A 20,897-nucleotide genomic window follows, 5' to 3' on the forward strand; every position below is an offset into this window, starting at 1 on the left:
GATCGTTTCTGCTGCTATTATGAATTCCTCTTTTTCAAGTTTCTCTACCCCTATTGCAAATTTCTGCCCCTTGTTCATAATCCTAATCAACTCTTTAGGTGGTTCGTGGGTGGTTAAATTTAAAATGTTCTCATTATTTCCCCACTCCTCTGTTTTTTGTTTCTTATTCTCTAGATTATCCTTCCTATTCAATTTTAATTTCATCAATTTCCTCTCTATAGTATTACTATCCCTAAATTTGGCTTTATCCACAGCTCTAAAGTGTCTCTCTTCAATGCGGTTCCACGTCACTTCGTCTAGTTCCCCACTAACTTCCAAATGTAATCTATAGCATTCCTTATTAAGACGTTCGACTTGTCCATGTGCCTCCCTAATACATTTCCCTAGTATTTTAAACTGTATTTCTTGTTTTTGTTCAATCATGCCTACACTCAACGGTTTATACCCCCATTTTAATCTGGAAATTAAAAAGGAAACGAACATGAAAGGGGGAGATAGAACACGGAAAGAGAAAGTAAACGAAAACCTAAGACGCGATTTAAAAAATGTAAGAAAATGGGTGAAGGCGAATAACGTATTTCTAATTAGGTCTGATAAAGAAAACAAGATGGTTATCATGGACAGAGAGGAATATCACCAAAAATTAGAAGATAGCTTTAAAGGTAACGATTTTGAGAAAATAGAGAAAGACCCTATTAATAAGATTAGAAGAGAGATCAAAAAAGGGGTAGAGACAAGCATTACATTGGGCACAAGCGAAAAGAAAATCCTTATTAAGGAAATTAAAGTTGGCAACATACCAATTGCTTTTGGAATACCTAAGACACACAAACAAGGCATACCACTTAGACCTATTATACCAACATACGAACATCCTGGATATGGGCTAGCAAAATTGCTGGTAAAAAGAATAAGGAAGGTAAATGAGAACACCCAATATAGCGTTAGGAATGCCGTAGAAGTTAAAGAATGTATAGAAAATCTGGAAATTGATGACGAGGATACAATAAGTAGTTTTGATGTTGTTAACTTATACCCAAGTGTACCGAGGGGGCGGGCAGGAGATTGTTTACTAAGGTGGCTGTTAGAAAAAGGAATAGACATCCTAACTGCTTGGGAATATGTACGATGGTATAACCTTGTAACGGAATATAACTTTTTCTATGTCAATGACAGTATTTATAGACAAAAAGAAGGCTTGGCGATGGGAAACCCCATTTCGGGTATAGTAGCGAGCATTTTTATGCACTTCATTGAGAAGGCAGCTTTGGAAAAAACAGGAATGGGTATTAAATATTATGGGAGGTACGTTGATGATATCTTGATTATAGGAAAGGGGGTAGCACTGAACAAGGTTTTTGAAGAATTAGAAAAACAAGACGAAAGAATAAACTTCACTAGGGAAAACTTAAGCGATGGAAAAATCAATTTCCTGGATCTTAGTATCTTGAAAGAAGGGAATAGGATTAGAACAGGAGTACATCATAAACCCCTATCGGGGAACTTATATATTAACAAGGAATCGGCGCACCCCGAAATAACAAAGAAAAACGTATTCCTTAACTTTTTTATTAGGGCCGGTAGACTATGCAATAATGAAAGAGAAAAAGACAACGAAATTCGGTGGATAAGAAAAACAGGATTAAAAAATGGATACACAAATAGAGAAATGGATAAGATAGCGGAGAGAGCACGGAAAATTATTAGGAAAGAAGGGGATCAAAAAGAGGGGGAAAAAATCGAAAATAGGAGGGTAAAGTACGTTGGCATCCCTTACCATCAATCCGTATCGGAAAAAATCGGAAAAATAACGAGAGATTTTGGAATCGTTTGCGGGATGAAAGCACCAAAGAATGTAGAAAAATACTTCACCGATTATAAGAAAGGAAAGACAACTAGGGAAATACCGGAAAAACAGAAGGGGGTTTATCGAATAGAATGCCAATGCGGGAAGGAGTACATAGGACAGACGGGCCGAAATATGGGTAAAAGATGGAGCGAGCATGAAAAGGACATAAGGGAAAAAGTTCCCAAAACGGGTCTCTCAGAACATATTTTGGAAAGTGGGCATAGAATCGCAAAAAAAGAGGTAATCAGAAAAGAGGGGAGGAAATTAGGAAGAAACGTGTATGAAACAGCGAGTATTTGTAGAGGGGGGAAGAGTAATCTTAATAGGGACGAAGGAAATTTGGAAGAAGGGTGGATCAATTTCCTCAAAAAATGGGATAAAGCCTGGAAGATTGAACCCAATATCGGTTTCCACGTCACTCCGGAAGTTATGCAAGCTGCAAGAGAGGAACGTGAATTCACGTTGGATTTGTGACGTAATAAGGGGAAACGAGAAAATTAAGGGGAGGGGAAATATTCGTTGAGAATTGACCTTCATGTGGATAGATAAGCACAGTTGGGTAGGAAAGGCCAAACCTGCAGGTTGCATTGTGATTTATGCAGGTTTTTTAGAATTTTAACTTTTTTAACTTTTTTACCTGTGAATAGGTCTACTGTACAAGTTTTATTAGGGAACGGCTTGGTTTTTACGTACTTCTAATAGCAAAAACTTAATATTTTAAATGTACCCTAACCAACCCTTAACCACAATCCTCATATTACATTTTTGACGCAGTACTATGCCAAGTACTTAGTTTTTATACGAACCTGAGGAAAGAGATAGTCAATCTCTGAAACGTCGTTCTACAATAAGAGCACTATACTCACATACGTAAGTACAATTTTTAACTTTCCTTTTCTATATTCTGGATTTGTGAGTAACACGCGACAAACCTATAAAATGCTATCACACTATCTTCAAAGAAGGACACAATTTCTTGCATGCTTCCATTGGAAGTGTGGCGAGGGGTGCTATCCTGCTGAAAATAGCCATTACGGAGTTCCTCGTCATCCACCTGGCCAAGAACAGACTGAAAGCACACATCCGTACAATTGGCATTTAATGGTAGAATAGCCCAGATGGATGCACATGCCCACACAAGGACTAGAAAGACTGTGGCGCCATCTCCAATGACTTCACCATGCTTATACACCAAGGTATGTCTGTAGCAAATTTCATTACACTATGACCAACAGTTTTATTTTTATAAGCGAAAATCAGGGGCTGAGAGTGAGTGAAACACCTTGTACAAGTTTAACCTTTACTTGGATTTTGATACGTTTTCGTATCATTTTGCTAATTACGAAATTAATGTGATTTTCGGACCTTAATACTTTTATGTTTGGTTGGAAACACTGACACAGGTTTAAAGCAAGCTTGGGAAAGTCACATGGATGAATCCCCCTCCCCCTCTCCGCAACACATCCATGCCATATTTCTGAGGATTGCCTTGACAGCTGCGAAACAAACACAATGAATTTTATGAGCTTGTTTTCCTCGTCCCAGGCTTGGGTAACCCAAGCTATCTTTTGTCATTGCCTTCCCGCGTGGTCTCTTCGATGCCGATAATGAGTCTGAGTGGCAGTCCTTAACCTGACCCGAGGCTAAATATAGACCAAGCGAAGCCAAACTGCACGTGAAGCTTGACTGCGGGAAGGAAACAAATTTTCTGGGAATTCTTTGTCCATCGGTGTAATTCTGTTCACCTCCAACATCCCGTCCCTCTGCACCCACTCTTTTACTCTTTTAGCTTCATAGAAAGGTCAGAACAGATACAGATACGGCCGGAGTCTCGTGGCGACAACAATCACTCTGTGTTTGTGCTACCTTCCTGCCTTGTTTGGTGTGTTCTTGGGACTACTTGGTTTTGTGGTAAGTCCTTTGCATCTTTTGTTTTGCCTAACTACTTTTTTCCGTTCATCTGGCTCTTTGGTCGATCATGTTTGGAAATAAGGGATTGAGTCAGAGGGAGATTACTGAGTTCTTGGATGACACGGACATTGAATGTGAGAGTGTAGGGCCCAAGGGTGATGAATTGGTGGAAGATGTTGATGATGCTGATTGGGGGGGGGGGATGTATCCGAATCTTCTTCGGACAAAAATGATGCTGCCATCCCATCAACATCATCACCATCAGCATCTGCTTCATCGCCGGACCCTGTGGCCGAGTGGTTAGCACAGCACGCTGCAACGCCAAGGGTCCTGGGTTCAAATCCTGCTCGGGCTTGGTTGTTTGTGAATGTCCATTCATCAATTTCATCATTTCATAACTCATCCCCATCTTCGCAAATTAGCCAAGAGGCACAAAACGCGAAGTAAAATAAACTAAATCAATTAATCAATCATCTGCTTCGTCAACCTGGGACCCGCGACCCGCTCATGTTCAGGGCCCAACTCCTTTCCCCTTCACTGGCCAACCTGGTCGTAGGATACCTGATCTGAAACCAGACTCTTTGCCGTTCAATTCCTTCTGACTATTCTGGACGGATGCTTTTTTCAACCTTCTGCTGGTAGATTCCAACAGATACTACCAGCAGTTTGTTGACAAGAATCATCTGACCAGGGTAGTCCCCAATTACCCTAGGCAAACTATTCCTTTTCTTTGCTCTCTGGCTTTACTTCGGACGTAACAAGTATGACTACCTTCACTCTTACTGGCAGAAAAATCTTTTCCAGACTCCTTGGGTCGGCAGTATTCTATCCCACAACCGTTTCCAACATATCCTCCGTTTTCTCCACTTTGCAGACAATTCTTCTCCTCCGGCAGACAACAGCGACCGACTATGGAAACTGAGACAGACTTTGTAACATTTCCGACAAAGGTACTTTGACTTATACCAGCCGACTGAACACGTTGCCATTGACGAGGCTATTGTTCTTTTCAAAGGTAAAGGACTATTCAAACAGTATATTCCAAAGAAGCACAAGCGATTTGGTATCAAGTTGTACTTGCTCTGTGACTCTTTGGGGTATACCTATGACATTGTGGTTTATCTTGGAAAGGACAAAGCCAGACAGACTCTAACTATGACAGCCACCCATGCCCTGATCATGGAACTAAGTAGGAATTGGTCATAAACTTTTTATGGACAATTACTTTTCCTCCCCCGAACTTTTTGATGATCTCACAACAAAGCAACTACAATGTTGTGGGACCATCAATAAGAATGGGCATTCCATGCCCATTGACTTCAGGACGAGCAAGACAAAACGTGGCGAGCTGGATGTACGTACGTGGCCTAGAAAGACTTCCCACAGGAGGTGCAAGGTATACTTCAGACAAAGAATAACCAGGACAACAACAGTAGAGTGCAAGGAATGTAGGGTTGCTCTCTGTATTGAACCTTGCTTTGAGGCATTCCACTTCAGAAACGAGGTGGTGAGTACCTACATTTTACATAACTCAAATTATTTTGCTGTGCAATATTCTTTATCATGTCTCTTTTTCAAACTGTTTGCTTACAAATGTAACCCAACGTAATATTTTTCACATTGCATTGTTCCACATACTACGTCATAATTGACCTTGTATAACATCTAGGAACATGAAACAAGTTTCATTCTCTTGGGAAACGTCCATTCTTTGAAGAGAAGACTCAAGTTCGCGTTCTCTTCCCAAAATAGCAGGGGAAGAGGGGGCAAACTCCAAATTTTTGTTTTTTTCATTGAAATTCGGTGTCCCCCCCCCCAACCCTCTAGGTTCGGCATTCTGAATTGTACACAGTTGCATGCCCTCATGTTTTAGCTGCAAAGCAAAAGTTATCCGAAGTAGATTGCTCCCATAGTGCCCGAGTTATAACAATTTTCTGAGCAATATGCAAATTAGCTATTTTTGGTATAAAAAAAAAAATAATAATAATAGAAAGAAAACCGTTGCACATTTTGGCTCATTATTCAACTTCTATGGCACCCAGGAACATGAAACAATTTTCATTCTCTTGGGAAACGTCCATTCTTTGAAAAGAAGACTAAAGTTTCCGTCCTCTTCCCAAAATAGCGTGGGGGAAGAGGGAACAAACTCCAGATTTTTATGTTGTTTTTTTTTTTATTGAAATTCGGGGGTCGCAGCCCCCCCATCCCCAACCCCTCAGTTTGGCATTCTGAATTGTACACGGTTGCATGCCCTGATGTTTTAGCTGCAAAACAAAAGTTATCCGAAGTAGATTGCTCCCATAGTGCCAGGGTTATAACAGTTTTCTGAGCAATATGCAAATTAGCTATTTTTGGTAAAAAAAAAAAAAATCATCACATTTTGGCTCATTATTCAACTTGTATGGCACCCAGGAACATAAAAAAAGTTTCATTCTCTTGGGAAACGTCCATTCTTTGAAAAGAAGACTCAAGTTCGCGTTCTCTTCCAAAAATAGTGGGGGAAGAGGGGGGCAAACTCCAGATTTTTATGTTTTTTCATTGATATTCGGGGGTAACCCCCCCCCCCTCGGTTCGGCATTCTGAATTGTACACAGTTGCATGCCCTGATGTCAGCTGCAAAACAAAAGTTATCCGAAGTAGATTGCTCTCATAGTGCCAGAGTTCTTATGATTTTTCTCCAAAAAGTGTATGAATTTAAAATTCATGGGGAAAAGCCTCTGTGAAACAGGGGTTATTTCCGTAAAATCCACCCGGCGATTTAAAGGTTAAGTCTAGTTCAATGATGTTTATGAGTGCAAGTTTAGCTCTGGGACAGAACTTTGGGTGTTCCTCTGATTACATGGAAAGCAAATACATGCAGCAACCAAAAAGAAAGTAATGTTCCTACTTTGTAGAACTTGCTGGTTACTTGTGTTTGCTCAAGTGTAGGGATGTTATTGAGACAAGACTTGGCACTTGGCAGAGCCTGGGTCTGCTCTTAAGTTGTAAATTAGTGTCCTGTTCTTGATCTCATCTCGGTTTGTAAACGCCAGTCTCGGTGTTGAAGGCAAGCATCAGCCTTGTCGTGAATAATCTAGAATAAACATGATACAGCATGTCACCACACAAACCTTTTTGTGTTTGTCGCAGTTTGTCAACTCTTTTCTTTCATGTGGGCATTGAGGAATAACATAGCCAGATGTTGAGCACACCTGGTACAGCCTCTGATACGACCAATGTTGCAGTACAGCTCCTAATTCTTTAAAAAAAAAAAATGTTTTAATGTACATATATGTAATAATGGACCACATAAATTGTCTGTAATGCATAAACATTTTATCGTTCATTTATCAATTTTATAAATACCCACAGAGACCTTTGAAAATTATTGAAAGTGACTCTTTAGCTGTCTTTTTTCCATGTTATTTTTTTTTTTAAACTTCAAACAAAAACATTCTTGCACACTAGTAACTTTTCCCCTTTACAGGACGTTCATGTAGAGAATCATTTTCTTATTTAATGTTTAAAAGATATCCACATACACAAAGTTAACATCCAGTGTAAGGTTAATTTCTTTTATCGTTTTTTGTACAAAAGTTATGTACGTTCAAAGTCTTGCTTGCATGACTTTTCTGACACCCTGTGGTTTTCTTATAACCAATAGAATAATTATCACTAGAATAAAAAGTGAATGAGTATCCAAACCATTGCTTTTCGAAATGATTAAGTTTTTGTGGGAAAATGAAATATCTCTGAGTTGCATCGTGCCAAAAATCTCTAAGATTGATTGAAACAAAATAATACTCCTCACATTCTGTTTCACCAGGTTGCCCTAATATGCAATTCACAATTTCTGACTACATATAACATGATATTAATACCTCTTACAATGTCGTTTCTTGAGTACATCATGGATTCGTGATTTCTCGTAAATCATCAGCATTTAACACAATATCTAAGCTAGGAAACAAGAATATATAAAATTGTTATGTGCAGTACAAACAATCCACATTGATGAGTTCATAACATCTTTCTTATATATGGACTGTGATAAGGCATGGCTACCAATGCCAGTCCAATTTGTTATCTTTTTGACAAACATTTACAATTTGACCTGTACCTTGGTACTAGCAAAGAAAGAGAAAGGAAAATTCCTGAAATTTGTGCCAAGTCTAGGCTTCACTGCTGCCATTAAGTCCTTCCCAGTGAGTTGTTGTTATTATTATTATTGTTTTCTTTTTTTGTACTGAACTGAGTGACAGAATATCTGTTTTAGGCCCTAAAAAAAAGTAAACATTTAAAGAATATGCAGAGAATTCATAAATGGAAAAATGGACACATTAGATGATGGATTGTTGAAAATCTTTCTGGTTGAAATATAGACATGGTAAATAAAAGAATATGTGGAGCATCCACAAAATGAAGCTATTCAAGTTTCTGGATAATGTGCACATTCATTCGAAACCGGGATTCCTGGTGTCGTAGCATGTTGTACAACTGAGGTTGATAGCAGAATTTTGACAGTACAGTATTTCTTTTCATTCCAGTTGCCTTGCCCAAATAGAAGTTCAGCAAAGTACCTGAGAAGAAGAAATCAGTTGTACAGCAGCCAAGGAAGAAATATGTGTGAAGAGTGGCTAAAAAATGTTCTCTGATTGTGTTCACTGAGGTGTTGATTTTGATAATAAATATATTCAAGTGAAAAATATGGTTAAATGCTTCTTTTATCATCATAAGAACTTAATGTCAACAAGCTAACATGTCATTAGAAATACTGTAAGGAAAAATGGCTATGTTATCATGCATCAGCTAACATACTCTGCCCTTCCCTACCCTAAACCAAATCTAGCATAACTCTGGATCCCATTGGCATCCCCCATTTTTAAATTTTGTACAGTTGTACATATTTTCCTACCTCATGAAGCTCTTTTAGTATGCCAAATTTCAAATGAATCAAAATAAGTTAGGTTGAAAAGTACTTCTTCATTGATTAATTTCACATGGAATGGTCCATCTGTTAGAGATGGATATTCCCCCCCCCCCCAAAATAATACTTATTAGCCTACCCATTATAATCTATTTGGCAGTCTACTAATTGATAATACATATGTAGCAGCAGTGCTAGTAAGATAAAGCTAATTGAGCTTCCATCCAATACTGTATTGTTTATTCAGTCAAATATCCATCACAAAAATTCCCCCCCATAGATTAGTTGACGCTAACTATGTTCACAAACGTGCCTGTGGATACTCCTAGGGTGGAATATACTGTGGTAAAAATTATTTTCGTGTCCGCTATGGCTAATGGGGACTGCTGTGACTCAACAGACAAAATGAACAGGTAGACCTAGGACTGTGGGTCGCGTACAAGGAAGATTACAGAATTGATGTCTGTTGGGTCACCAAGGGAAGACATATCAAACATTTGTACGTTGGTTAAAAACTTTGATATTTACTCTCTTCACTGACATGCTCTCATCCCAGTGGATGGTTGGGCCTCTTAGCAATCCACTTCCGAAATCCTGGAGGAATTTTGAAACACCCTGTAGAATAAGTTCATCACAGGGACCACTGGTGATTGGCTCTTCAAAAATTGACTTCTTGTGGAATGACTAAGATGGTTGAGTGCTGATATTACCACAACTGCAATTTTTGTAAAATTCAGAAGATATTTTCTGTTTTAACTGCGAGAAATTGTTCTGAGTGAAAGAGTGTTCTCTAAGATGTGATCAATAACATCACACACTCGTTTAAATTATTTGATGTTGCAGTATGTTGAGCAAAAATCTCTCCACACAGGTCTGTGTTAATGACACAGTGGAGGTGGTTCCAACTGAAAGAAGACTAAAAGCCAAATCACATGGAACTGGATTTCCTACTGGAATACCATTGTTTGCACTGGACTGGCTGCCAGGGTGGTTTTGGTGACGCGGCTGTGTTCTAATTGCAGCCTGCTTCTCTTCTTGATACTGTGGTAACAACCAATCAGAGCGAACGTTTGGTGAAGTGAAAATCCAGAAAATAGGATTTTGTCTGTGGTTATTGAATGTTAGCATTCTATATTTTTGTTGTTTTGCTCCATAAAAAAAAACAGAAATGAATTGCTTTCGTGTTAATTAATATTTGGAAACTTATCCATAGCAATCAGATTTGTACAGGACAGATGTCAACAGATTAGGTATGATTAGCCAATAATGAAATGTTCTTCCTCGAGTTGCTTGTCCCTCTATTTAACTTGTCTGCTCTGCCCAATCCCATGTGGGAACACAAGTCTACCAACAAGTACCATAACAAGAATCGTGTGAGGTGAAAACTAGCAGGTGACAAAGTACCTCACTACTAGTTCAAGCCCAAACAGCAACTCTTAACAGGAAATCTATCATCGTGTAATTCAACTTTTACATTGTAGTATAGGATATTTGATTAAGACTGCAGGAGCTCATTGTAATGTTACACAAACGGTGTCTACACTATCCAATATTTGTAAATATATATAAATATAAATATATGTACAATTATTTCCAATGCTGCTGTTGTGAGCAACATTAGTGCTGTCGCAAATACACATTGTTTTTGTTTACATTACTGTCGACATTAATACTGAAATGAAGATCACCTTTCAGTTTCCAACGTACACATAAATTCATAGACAATAATGAATTTATATATATATGTATGTAACACATTAACCTTATCTCAATGTTATTCTATGAAATAATTACAGAGAAAGGCGAATGAATATTAAATGTGCCTGTGTATTAAATTAAATCTAATGGGAAAATGACATGCTAATGAACTGTAATGTTCACAGTATAACATTAATATTAATAATTACATATGATTATCATTTTATAATATAAAATATGTAACACCTACATTGTGAAGGAAGCTCATCATTTCCCGGCGACATGAGCTAGCGCTGTATTGGCAACACTGTACGGTTTCTCCATAAGCGCCGTTGTGTCTTCTGAACGTGAAAACGACTCTAGATGTGGTAATTCAAATAACATAGCATATGAGAGAGGAGGGAGGGGGACACTAAAGTTAAAAATGCCAGCTGTCTCGCAGAAGGATACCAACAATATAAACACACAACATTAATATTCTAAATTATGTAAAGTATATATATTTTTTTTTAAAAAAAAGCAACTTGCTTTTGGGTTCTTGCCTCCGGTTGGCCTGGAGGCAGATTATAAGGTACCTATGTGGGAGAGGTCCGAATTTGAACTTTCGCTGTCACTGTCGCTATTTACATTGCTACTTTCGGAACTCGATTCCTGGTTTATAATCAACGTTTGAACTTCATGTTCGAGAATTCCATCATTCCTCTGATATTCTTTTTCCAAACGAATGGCATGTTGGCACATACATTCCCATTCCTGCACTGTGACACTGTCAATTGCACTTTCGGTAAGAGCCTTTATTTCTCTCAAATTTGAACTTACGTTTCGTGAGGCAACTCTACGCTTTATGGTGCTCCATATGTACTTGATCGGGTTCAAGTCACAGTGATATGGTGTAAGTCGAAGGACGTGATGGCTGTGGGTTTTCAAAATGGTATCAGCTCGATAAACCGGATCAGGAAGATTATTTTTTACTTTCATCAACAATTCTGACTTTGTTCGATATCGAAAGTGATGTTATTTTTTAATAATCATTCTTGAATCTCTAGTTTCTTACTTTTTGTGTTTGGGGCTTGATTGGTTAGAATTGAGTGGTAGGAGGCATTATCCATAACAATGACAGATCGGAAGAAGTTTCTGTTCCAACCACTTCTCAAAGTTCTCGGAATTCATTTTGTTATGGTAATCGCCAGAAGTTGTTTTGGCCTGGAATATATTAAGTGCGTTTGGAACAAACCCCATGGAACCCCCGGTGTGACTTATGATAACTCTCTGCCCTGGACTGTCGTTTGTGAAGACACCCGACACATCTTCACTCTGCCAACATTTTTTACCTTTGTAATTAGGATGAATCCAAGTTTCGTCAATGTAAACAACAGGCCTCCCTTCGTTGCGGAATCTGTTGATTGTACGAAGATATTTTGCTCTCCAAACCACAATGTTGCTTCGTTCAACCAGAGCTAAGCGAGAGTTTCTACATTTTTTAAATTTAAAGCCTATCTGTTTCATAATTTTCCTTAATGTTTCTCGCCCCCCCCCTCCCCCGATAATTAATTTCTTCCTTAACAATAGCTAAAAATTTCAATATTGTAGGAACTTCTCTTTTCACTACGTACAGTTCATGGATTTTCCTTCGCAGTATACACTTATCGATGTCGTCAATGACAATCTTGTTCTGTCGATCGCGCGTCTGTTTACCAGGAGTTGACATTTCTGGTCAGGGGTTTGTAAATCTTTTTTCTCTCTTTTCAGTTTTTAAGCAATGACTCGGACCGTCCCTTTAGATATACTGCTCTCTTTAGAGGTTGATCGCGAGGATAATTCCACCCGTCTCTTTTCTCTTCTTCACACTTGTCAATAATTTGTAGTAGCAAATTTCACTCACTGCTGTTCACAACTTTCGACATTTTACACTTACTCAAAAACACGTCTACGCACATCAACAAACTCCTCAAATTCTTGAAGACAGTAAAATTAGCAACACTGTGTCAGCGGAAGTGAGAAGGTCCTTGCCCGACCAGCGCCAGAGTAAACATTGGGGGTGAAAGAAGGGGGTGGGGGAGGCTGGTTAGTTCACATATTTTCTGAGGTTTCAGAAAGCTTGGTGGATCTATAGTGTGGAATCCATAGTTTACGGGGTTGCTAAAATGAATAGTGACTCCCAATGCCGTTCAACTCAAGACACCCCTGGCATCCCTAGCGGTGGGGGTGGGAAGGGCATGACATGTAAAACGACCAATATTAGTCTGGAATCCATAGTTTACGGGGTCGCTAAGATAAATAGTGACATTCCCAATGCCGTTCAACTCCCAAGTTCATTTTGCACTATAGTTAGAATTCATTATTTTCCTGTCTAATAGAAGATTGGGATAAATAAATACCCGGACAATCAGCTAGTTATATATATATATATATATATATATATATATATATATATATATAGGGTGATTGGTAATTTGACCTATTCCTGGAAAGGGGTAATACTAGAGCACATTTGCAACAAAATTGACCCTATGCACTGGGGGTCGGAAATCAATCCGTTTCAAGTTATTGCAATTTGTAGATTTTCGTGACATATTCCGACTTGCGACCAAAAAACTACTAATTGTGAAAAAACTACTACACCCTGGGCACTTAATCGACACGTTGCTAACAGCTGACGAATGAGTGACTACTGGGGAAAAAATTCATGCCCAAAATTCCCATACCCACAAAAAGAAACAGTCATTGGAGCACATGTCATGAAGAAATTTGGAAATTATCGTTTAAATGGAAGAGGATTACTCAAAAAAATGGTAACACACTAAGCGTAAAAACTTCCTCGTTTCATAAGCTCTCCAAAAAGATACAAATGTTGTCAACTAGCACAGGGGTGGGGGGAAAATCTGAATAAAAATCGGAGAAGGCAAGTTGTAGACCTCTTTTTAAAGTGAAAAGAAGTTGTCGGTTGTGAGAAATAAAGGAGTAATCCTCTTCGATTTAAACGATAATTTCCAAATTTCTTCATGACGTGTGCTCCAATGACTGTTTCTTTCTGTGGGTATGGGAATTTTGGGCATGAATTTTTTTCCCAGTAGTCACTCATTCATCAGCTGTTAGCAACATGTCGCTTAAGTGCCCAGGGTGTAGTAGTTTTTTGGTTTCGGACCCCGGTGCATAGGGTCAATTTTGTTGCAAATGTGCTCTTGTATTACCCCTTTCCAGGAATAGGTCGAATTACCAATCACCGTGTGTGTGTGTGTGTGTGTGTGTGTGTGTGTGTGTGTGGGGGGGGGGATTACACTACACTACTGGGATTTTTGGTGGATCTGGATACACTATATATTTCGCACCCATCACCATGGTCACCACCCCCGATCAGAGGGTCTGCGGATGCCTCTGGCTATTATATGTTCATATATTCCTCTGCCATCTCAATGCAACTATATATATGTTTTTCACTGAGGGCCCCCAAGTTTTAATTGCTGGGACCACACGAAATTGCACTTCAAGTGTCAAGAAGCAGTGGCATACTTTGAAAATTTTTACCTAGTTTACAGCAAAAATTCTTATTTATTGTATGTGTTAATTAGATATAATAGAAATAAAACACCAATGCAAGTAAAACAAAAACACAAGTCTGACTACTTCAAATTTTCCGGCAATTTCTACAGAAGGTTTAGATGGAGAACGATCAGTAGCATACATAAACTAGTCTTGTAAGTTATTTAAATAATTTACTTAATCTGATTCAGAAGCTTGTTTTAATATTGTGCAAAATACATATTGAGCAATTATACGGTGTACGCTTTTAGAAGGAACATGAGTTCAGCCAATACGCAGCCAGTGCTGTCGCGCTGTTGCCAAACCAACTGCTAGCGGAAGGGAAACACAGATAATTCGCTGTGTCCAATATTCAGCTTCTCGTGGGTATAATGCATGCACGTGATATTTGAGTACAATGAAATATATAGTGAAGAATTCTACACACGATTATATCATATCACTGCAACAGATAAGAGAAACTCTTACCTGAAAGAAGTCTGAAGGTACGTATTTATTGTAGGGGAACTGCAAGGTCATCATCATCGCTCTCGTTTCTATTTTCTGGCATGTTTCCCAGAAGATTTGAATAGGGGTTCGCCGATTTCTGTGGTAGATACTTTACCCTGTTTTATAATGCGCAACACAGTATGCACACAGACACCACATGCTTTAGCCATAAGTTCTCGACTCTGAGAAAACACTGTTTCAGCACGCACGTCTTGCGAACGCCAATTCCTTGAAGTAAGAATAAGCTTTAAAACTAAGATTTCTGTCTTGTGAACGTAATACGAGTATTTTACTGTTGGTGTCTGTACTACTGGTAATGTCGTTCGAGAGCGACATTATTAATTTGATTTGCTTTATTTTACTGTGCTTTTCTGTCACTTTTGGCTAATTGCGAAGTTGGATTGGATTGGATTGATTTGTTGTTTTAAGTCCACTTTATGCACAGTAAGGCTAATCGGGACTGGACCTACACTTTAAAGTGGGATCCGAACCACTATGTGCCTCCACCGGGAATCGAACCCAGGACCCCTTGATTACAAGGCGACGACGCTACCACTGCACAATGGGAGAGGCCAATTGCTAAGATGGGAATGAGTGATGATGTAATGAAATTGATGAAGCGACGTTCACAAACATCCATGTCCAGGCCAGGATTCGAACCCGGGACTCCTGGCATCGTAGAACGATATGCTAACCACTCCACAATGGTGCCGGCGCGACATTATTAAATAACACTCACGCAACACAAACACTATTCCACAACTATCGAGCGTAAGGGCTGTATTTCACAACACGCTACAACGCCAGGAGTCTCGTATTCGAATCCTGGCCTGGGCATAGGTGTTTGTAAGGGTCCCTTCATCAATTTCATCGCCGCCCCCCGTGGCGGAGTGGTTACCACATTGCGCTATAGTACAACACACATAAATTTGCCGTTGCATAGATACCAATTTTCTCTCTTAGTATCACGTGTTCTACCCTGCTCGAAAACCTTCGCTATTGTTACCATATTGTCATTCCATTCCTGGACACACTCGCGCAAACGTTATTGAAAACAATAGAATAGCGCTCCAGCTTGCTGTTCACACTGTTCGGCAGGGACGGTAATGTGGCAATATAGCACGGCGTAGTGGTTGCTTCTTTTATGCAGTGCATGTTCATTGGCTAGCTAGTAACCAGTGTTGCCAACTGTAATAATGAAGCACTATTTCTGTCACGGAAGGGGAAAGGCAGGTAAAATGACGGTGAGTTTTGTTGGATTGGAAGCACCATATTTTTATTTCATACTAAGTATTTTACCGGTTTGACGTTGTGTGCGTGTATTGCGTGTGTGTTTGTTAATGAACGTTAAATTCCATAATGCCTCCAGTTCTGTCAAAGTTGAAATTAAAAACCTTGCATAGCCAAGCTCGGGAAATTCTAAGCAACGTGCACGAGTTCATGAAGGAGGAAGCCAGTGAAGGTGTTAGTATCCCAATACAGCATTTTGGCAAGAGAGCAGCGGCTGCGACTGGAGTTCCTGAACGAACAATCAGGGCTATCATGAATGAAAGACAATCTCTTGAGATGTCAGAAGGCCCCTCCACATCATTCTACACTCCTGGGAAAGAACGACAAAGACCAGCGACCAAATCGTCAGTGGACGCTTTCGATGAAAACGTTATCCGTAGGCACATATACGACTACGCTCTGCGTGAAAATGAAGTGCCATCATTGAAAAAATTGCATGTCAAATTACAGGCGGACATACATTTTGCGGGAAGTCAAGAGAGTTTGCGACTTTGCTGCGAAAGATGGGATTTAGGTGGGGGAAGAGGAGGCTGTCATTTTTGCTGCTTAATGCGATGCATATTGTTTTCTGAGTTAAAATTGCCATGCTTTGATGGGTGACCAAGTTCATAGCAGGGCCGGCGGAAGGGGAGAGCGAACCGTGCCACCGGCCAGGGCGGCAAAATTTGAAGAGAAGAAAAAAATAAGCCTATTGAAAACTGTGGTCGAGCGAGATATTCTTTTGTGCTTAATAGTATTGAAATAGCATAAGATGTCTCATTATTTATTTTATATTTTGATTTTTTACTTAGGAATATATTAATTTTCAATTTCCCATTGCTGTGTAATGGCGGGGGGGGGGGGGTAAATGGAGCAGCATCTACTGCCACCGCCCAGGAAGGCAAAATGACTAGCGCCAGCCTTGGTTCATAGCAAAAGAAAAAGCCGCGCAGCTTATCGTCTAGTGGCATATATGTACTTGTTATTGTTGTGGAAGCCGGCATCGTTTGTAAATGTAGAACAAAGGCAACCGACTTTCGCCGATCACAGAGAGGAAATAATAATACTGCTTGAGGAGGAGTGTTGTGGTCCAATTGTCGCGGTTTAACACGTTGGCATGTTGTTATCTGCCGTTGCAGTTCCGTACCAGTGTATACGGGTTTTGGGAGTGAACAGTTAGAACGCCACCAGTGCATTAATGCAATGAAAAATAATATTTTTTTATTTTGTTTGAAATCACTCAAATAAGGAATCGTATGAAGAAGTCTTCTTTGCAGCATTTTTGGTAATTTTACGTATATATTATTTCATATTTTACGAATTTTTAGTCCATATGTATGTAAGGTGCGTTGCAAAATGATAAGAATGGTATGAAATTTGAACATTTCGTGGGAACGAAAGTGATGCAAACTGACAGAGAGAGGAAATCATGTTATGAAAGACGTGGTACTGTTCAGGGAGACGTGTAGAGTAACAGTAGGCAAGGTAAAAGTCAAAAGAGTGTTGCAAAATTATAAGAACGGAGTGCGGTTACCCCAGTAGATGTTGTTGCCAGTGGCTACAAAAGGCGCTGTTGCAGCTAGCGTGCAGATCGCGATGTATCCATGCCCTGTTGAGGAGTACGACAGCATTGATGAAGGTGCAGAATGGGTTGTCGAGCAAGATTGTTGAAACACTGAAAAGGGGCAGATATTGGCATATAAGGAAGAGGGAGTGTCTTCGAATGAGATTGCACACCGAATTTTTCGCAGCGCCTGTGTGGTGAATAATTTCCTAAAACTTGGAGACAGGTATGGAATGAAGAAAAGCACCGGGAAGGCCACGGAAATTGACACCCCAACAGGAATGTGATGTAGCACCGGAAAGGCCACGGAAATTGACGCCCCGACAGGAACGTGATGCTCTGAGGAAGCTGTATGCTGGTGACATCCCTCAGACAGTTGGCTCGTAATCCTCATATCCATGTGCATCAATCAACGCTATCACGGTCTGTGAAACGCAGCAATCGTCTTCGATATCGCAAGGCCAAACGACAGCCACGACTCACAGCACAACACTTGGAGCGTCGCGTGTTCTGGGCCAACATGGACATGGCATGGAAGGAGGAATGGTGGCGGGTAATTTTCAGTGATGAAAAGAAATTCGATTTGGATGGTCCTGATGCCTGGAGATACTATTGGCATGATATCCGCAAAGAGGAAAAGATCTTCTCCAAGAGACAACAAGGAGGACAGTCTGTAATGGTGTGGCGTAGGTTTGGTTATCATGGGAAAACAAATCTCGCCATTCCCACAGGCTGTATGAATGTGCTCGGAAACCAAAACGTCCTAACGGACAATCTGTTGACATTTGCCAATGACATTGGTGGCGATCAGTGGCGTTTTCAGCAAGACAACGTCACTATACACACTGCTGAGTCCACTATCTTCTGGTTTCTTGACAGGAATATGCATGTAATTCATTGGCCTGCGATTCCCCCTGACATTAACCCCATGGAAAACCTGTGGGGTCTTCTGTGCCGTTCAGTGTACGCCAATGGAACCCAGTACAACAACGTTCATGACCTGACAAATGCTATCATTGCTGCATGGGATGGCCTTGATGCTAATCTATTGAAAATGCTGGTGGACAGTGTGTGTGATCGGGTCTTCAAAATGGTGTACTGCCATGGTTCGTGTATTGGCTATTAAAGCAGGTCTGGGATGCCATTCTTATCATTTTGCAACAGTATACATGGTCACTTTTAAGGTTCGTTGCTTTGTACCTTCTCCTTGCCTGCACATGACTTCTGGTCAACACGTTTTCTCTTTCTGTACATTAGGTGAGCATTGTAATGTGCTGTGTGCCTGTACCTGTAACTTAGTAAATGTGTCACACTTACTTTTTGATTCTTTCTTATCATTTTGCAATGCACCTTAGCTACATACAAAGCCACTTGTTAGTACATATTAATCCTAGTCCTGGTATAATGCATGACGTTTAAAACTCAACGTTAGATAGACCTGAATTTTCTAATTTCCTTGTTGTACGTAACAGCTGTGCATCGGCGCACTGCAGATATTTTTCTATCTGCTCCATTAGCAACACTGCTTTTTTAGTTCTGTCGCACATCGCACGGCAGAAATATCTGTGCTGGACTCTATGACACCAGGGGTCCCAGGTTCGAATCCAGACCTGGGCATGGATATTTGTGAGTGTCCATTCATCAATTTCATCATATCATCACTCATCCCCAACTTCGTAAATTAGCCAAAAGTGGCACAAAAAGCGAAGTAAAATAAATCAATCAATAAGGGCCTTATTGAATCCTCTCACAACTGTTCTTGATGCTGATCTTACACAGCTCTTGTTATGAAAACGCTGAACTCAAAACTGACCCAGACTCGCAATGTTTGTGAACACACAAGACAATGAAAGGTCATTGTGCATATTCAGCCGAATTTGGCACCCCATAGCTTTACCAAGACACAACTCATCGGGGTCAACACGGTGGCAACGAAAAAACAACAGACGGAACACGGAAGGAAATGAAAGGGTCAGGGTCAGTGTGTGTGTGTGTGTGTGTGTGTGTGTGTGTGTGTGTGTGTGTGTGTGTGTGTGTGTGTGTGTGTGTGTGTGTGTGTGTGTGTGTGTGTGTGTGTGTGTGTGTGTGTGTGTGTGTGTGTGTGTGTGTGTGTGTGTGTGTGTGTGTGTGTGTGTGTGTGTGTGTGTGTGTGTGTGTGTGTGTGTGGGGAGACATGTTGTTTCCCGTGCTTCTTTGAGAAACGATAACTCCGGCTGTAGGCGACGGAAATTCATGGGACTTGCACGGTCAGGTTCAAAATGTCTTGCCCCATCTTATTATGAACCTTAAAGTGGCGAGTTTTATGAAAACTTCTTGCTCGCAAGAAAAATACAGAACACGGCGTTTAACTCACGCGCCGTAGTTTCCTAACTGTACAACTTGCACTCCTGCTATTGGCTGGTCGCCACGCACACCCTCTAGGTGGCTCCGCCCGATATCGCTTCAAAACCGTGCGTCGTATAACCATATTTTAAAGCTAAATAGATAACAATCACTATAGTCCAGGGGGTGCTATTCCGGCTTCCCGCGCTACGGCGGCACGTGAAGGTCTTCTGCTAGAGTGACGTCAAAAAGGGGATCCCTCAGCTGCGGGCCGCTTAATAACATGTAAAATCATACAAGTTTATAGCCTCATAGAGGCGATTATAACTCTTGGGAAGCAATGTTTATAACATGTAGTTCTTCTTCACTGCTTTCCCGTGCCTTCTCAAGTTAACTGAGGATGGCAAACGAACAAATTCATGCTGAATTCAGCAAAAAGGGAATCAATGTCTTTGGTTCTTTAACACTATTTGTCTACACTTCTACACGCAGCAATAAAGTTGGTTGGTTGGTTGATTGGTTGATTTGGTGTTTTAAGTCCACTTTATGCACAGTAAGGCTAATCGGGACTGGGCCTACAGGTTAAAGTGGAATCCGAACCACCATGTGCCTTCACCGGGTATCGACCCGGAGACCCCTTGATTACGAGACACAGCAATGAAGTTAAATGATTATTAGATGAGAGTCTCATCTTGAGACGAGCACAATAGAGAACACCCGAAAAATCCTAAAGTGAAACAATTTGAAATGCCTGTGTGTGCTGGAGGGGGGGGGGAGTAGAGTCTCGTGCGCATATTTTCATGCAAATAGTTTACTAATTTAATTAATTATAGCGTGGACATAACTGCAACAGGATCGAGAGAGTAAGATTGAACGGAAAGAATTAAGTAAGTCCCTCTACATGTATACGAACGGGTCTCCATGACAGCATAACGCTTTAGGAAGCCAGAGGCCCCAGTTTGAACCATAGTAAGGCATATAGGAATGTTTGTCTCATTCTCCACTCATTAGTTCATCATTCATCTTCATAGTAGCGATCAACCCAGTAGAAATTCGTCTTTAAATGAACGACACATACAGACGTATTGATTTATTATTATTTCGTTTTTCTGCTTCTTCTGGCTAATCGCGAAGATGAGGATGAATCGTGATAAGATGAGGCGGATGAAGGGACAATCATAAACATGTAAGGACAACACAATGGCCACGAGTCCAGACGCCAGAGCCTCGCTAGTCACTAGTATGTAAAATGCAGTGGTATGAGTCCTGTCGAGTTGCATCCATGGGAAGCTCCAAAATTTCGGTGTTGTGTGCGTGTGAATAAAACTATTATTATTATCAAGTTACAG

General features: G+C 40.3%; 1 protein-coding gene across 1 annotated transcript in view; it reads left to right on the plus strand.

Annotated features, from left to right (window-relative positions):
• Positions 1-8,445, plus strand: part of LOC145985126 (uncharacterized) — a 66,729-nt gene extending 58,284 nt beyond the window's left edge. Inside the window, exon 9 of the mRNA XM_083118766.1 lies at positions 8,287-8,445. The gene's annotated coding sequence lies outside the window, so the exon portion shown is untranslated. The remainder of the gene's footprint in view (positions 1-8,286) is intronic.
• Positions 8,446-20,897: the final 12,452 nt, after the last annotated feature.

Source organism: Lepisma saccharinum, chromosome 3 (genome assembly GCF_977018435.1).
Source record: "Lepisma saccharinum chromosome 3, izLepSacc3.1, whole genome shotgun sequence".
Classification (NCBI taxonomy): Eukaryota; Metazoa; Arthropoda; class Insecta; order Zygentoma; family Lepismatidae; genus Lepisma; species Lepisma saccharinum.